This window comes from Nelumbo lutea, chromosome 1 (assembly GCF_056320005.1).
Source record: "Nelumbo lutea isolate HS-2025 chromosome 1, American lotus-T2T, whole genome shotgun sequence".
Taxonomy (NCBI): Eukaryota; Viridiplantae; Streptophyta; class Magnoliopsida; order Proteales; family Nelumbonaceae; genus Nelumbo; species Nelumbo lutea.
In genome coordinates, this window is record NC_142684.1 from 197,272,196 (window position 1) to 197,275,886 (window position 3,691).

A 3,691-nucleotide genomic window follows, 5' to 3' on the forward strand; every position below is an offset into this window, starting at 1 on the left:
TTGCACCGTGCCGTGAGATGGGTGTGAACACTGTAACGCACTTTGTTAGGAGCAAATCCAAATTCCAAGGTTGTGAATCCGTTGCCCTGATTCCACCGTCAAGATTCCAGACTCGAGACCCGGAGAAATGATCCGACTGATCAGCACTGCCCATTTGGTGATGTGTTATTATCCCAACTGTCGGATCGGTTTTGAAAATAGTAGAAATGAAAACAAGAGGAAGAGGATACCTTTGTCTTTTACCAACATTCCAAGGAGAAAGAGTGGGCCCCGGGCCTTGGGCGAATAATGAGTATTGGTCCGTCCGTACTCCGTACTACCAGGCACCAGCTGGTCCAGCTCAGTTGTTATATTCCTTTGTTTTAGACTTTTAGTTTTGGTTGTATGCGTGTGAATCGGGATATCTGGGGCTGCTTCCTCTTCTCTCTTCTGAGGAGTGAGGCGGTCTGCCTGCCTGGAGGCTGGAGTCTCGTCTCGTGGGAGGGAGACTGCTGTACTCCTTTACGTGGAGACTCAAGACTCTCCACTGATTCTTTGCCCACCGTGCCCCGGTAAAAGCAGGGTAGCTGAGTTGGCACTTTCCGACACACCACGTCACCCCCACCGACTACCTTGTCTCGCTTTATCAATTAACTACCAAACCGAACATATTTATGAAACAGAATCATTTAACTTGCCGCTGAACCCGTTGGATCCCAATCTAATGGTCTTAATTAGCCTGTGCGGGCACAATTGAGATGGAACTTGGAAATGGAAGCCCATGTCTAGTACGGGATCACGTGTACACTGCACCGCTGAGAGGACTCGGCTTTTAATGTAGTAGTAGGTATAGGCATATAGCCGTGTAGGTTGGCCCTGCTCTTTCTCTTTCCACGGCAGATTGGCACTTGGCACATGTTTAGGGGCTCAAAAAGCTTACGTAGCGTGGTTTTGTCCCAGGAAATTCGTGCTGGCAATTAGTTTTGGCACACAGCTATTAATTGATTGGAGTTGTAGATGCTTAGGAGGATGGATGTCAGTAAAACAGTTCTTGTCGGTAAAGGGCATCTCATTTAATGCTCCACCTCAGGGTATCAACACTCACACACGATCTCCATCAGTCCTTCGCTTTGAATCGTTCTCTGTTCTCCCAGGTGCAAGTGGGCTTGTGGGCTCTCTTGCCAGCTCTGCCCAGGGCCCAGAGCTGAGCCCCACTGCAGGCCCACTACAGTCAATTGAGCATCACTCTTTTATGATTTTATCTCCTCCACAACAGCAGTCTTGAGTCATGACCCACACAATGACACCAGTCACGCTCCCTCCAGGCTTAGCCTGGGCTGGGATCCACCCAATCCCAAATACTAGGTGTTTAAAGTAATTACAAAATCCGGTTATGGTTGGTAGCCAGGATTAACCCACCCACCTACCATATAGCCCATTAGGCAGTCATGTTGGTTGGGGAAACTCAGCCACCGAGTCAACTCGTGTCTCATTCCCTGTTGTTAATGTGGGTTCTATTTGGATGTGAAGAGTGAAAACCCCCGAGATGCTAAAACTGTTGATTAGCCTATGATTTGGCCCGACCTACTAATAGGGGATACGTGGATACGACCAAACTAGTAGGACGACAGCTCAGTCCGACGCGCTAAGTCTATAAAGGATCAAGCTCGGATGACCAATCCATTTTGGGACGAGTTCACCTCGGTGCAAGATCGCATCAGGACCACCTCGTTCCCAAGGCACTTCGGCATTCATACCAAGTCGGATCTAAGGAGCACTAGCTCAGATAATATTGACCGACCACTGCATGGCAACCCCGAAGATCTCGCTACCAGATTCCGCGCCTCACGAGATCATGTCTCGTAACAGTTAGCATTATCTCCCCCGTCCGATTCAGGCGAAAGTGGTGAACCTTATTAGTTGGCAGCGTTATCCTCAATTAATGCGAAAATGGACCTCATCATGACGAGGATCCTGGAACCACTCAGCGAAACCCACGAGAACTCTATTATATAAAGGCTCCACCCCCCGGGGGTGAAAGGTATGCGTGATTTCCTACTCTCAAGCTCTCTCATTTTCAAGCAATTTTAACTCACCATTAGCCTACTGACTTAAGCATCGGAGCGACCTCGCCGACTTAACATCCCGGGGTTCTTTGATATCCTTGCAGGTTCAGTCCGCCGTCCATCTGGAAGCCAGGTCACCTCCAACTGGGAGTATCCAAATCGCGCTTAATCACCTATCTCAAAGCAAAGATTCTCTTAACGTTTTAACAAACTTCCACTTGACGTAAAGAAAGCACTTCTTTGTCTACTGGGCACCAAACTAGATTCTTTGTGTCAGATGGCGAAGCATGCATTGCTTTAGTCTCTCTCTCTCTCCCACTGTTAATGGTTTGATATAATTGTGTCTTCTGGTTGACTGCTCATCTGCTCTGCACATATCCCCTTTCCTTAAGCATCGAAGAACAAAGAAAAAACCAAAAAGGCAGGAGAATAAGAACATTAAGGAAATTAGTTCAGACTGAATATTGGAATCACTCTTGGATTCATTTCATACTACTATAACGGAATAACGTTATGGGAGTTGACTGTAGAGTCGGAACCAGTAGACTTCGATGAATCCTGGGTTGTTTGTGAGCTGCTGGTTTCTGATTTTCTCTGGTAGGAGGAATCTCCCTGATGAATGTCTTAATTAATGGTCCAACTTGGTTGGTAGATTGAGGATCAAGATTCCTGATTTGGGTAGTCTCATTTTCACACCTGGACCGGAGATTGAATCAATTTGGTTAATGCTCCAACTTTTGGCTCGATTGCGCCTGATTAATTAGTTTAAAATAAAAGGCTTAAACAAATGGTCCATATCAAGTTTTCTAAGAACCGGGTATCCAAAACATTCTACTGGGACATGGGTCTGATGGTCCGACCATTCGGTTTGACCAAGTCATCATTTCCAATCCAGATGGTCTGACCGTTTGGTCCGATTCGAGTCTGACAACAGTGGGTAAACTTCATTTTTTTGGCACGTTAATTATTAGCATATATATATATAGAGAGAGAGAGAGAGAGAGAGAGAGAATCGTGTTATCCATGAAGTGTGTGTATTATGCAACAATTCTGAGTTCCACTATTCCAAATGGGTGGACCATGTCAGCGACACAAAATATGCAGAGCTTAATTGATGCTCCAACAACTATCTGATTCAGACATTCTGAGCCGAAATGTCAAACCAACAAGATGAACCTAATCATTTGATGAATCGGATTCCAAAGAAGCAAAACCAGCAATTGAGATTTAGATGACATAACTTGATGAGATAAGCCCCAGATTCAGATTGCACTTCATTTTACGCCTCTAGACTCCTACGTATCCTTGGACAAATGGACTACTATGTCGTCACTTCCAAGAAGCAAAACACGACACAAAATTTGAGATTCTGTCCATTTGGCCCATCCATGGAGCAAAAACCAAGTAGCTGAGTTGGTCACTCCGCATCCCAGCGCGAGATCAATAATTCAAAATTTCCTCGTTTTGGTTCTTTTTGCGACAATCACACCGAAACCGGAATGGACCACCTTGAAGGGAGAAATATCTGCCATCCCCAAGGGTGTAGCTTTGGGTAAATCCGCGAATCAACAGTCCGGATCTCCAACTATCCACGCTTTCTATTACAGCCGGTGTTTTCAAACGGTTGTTGATCCGGACGGTTGGAC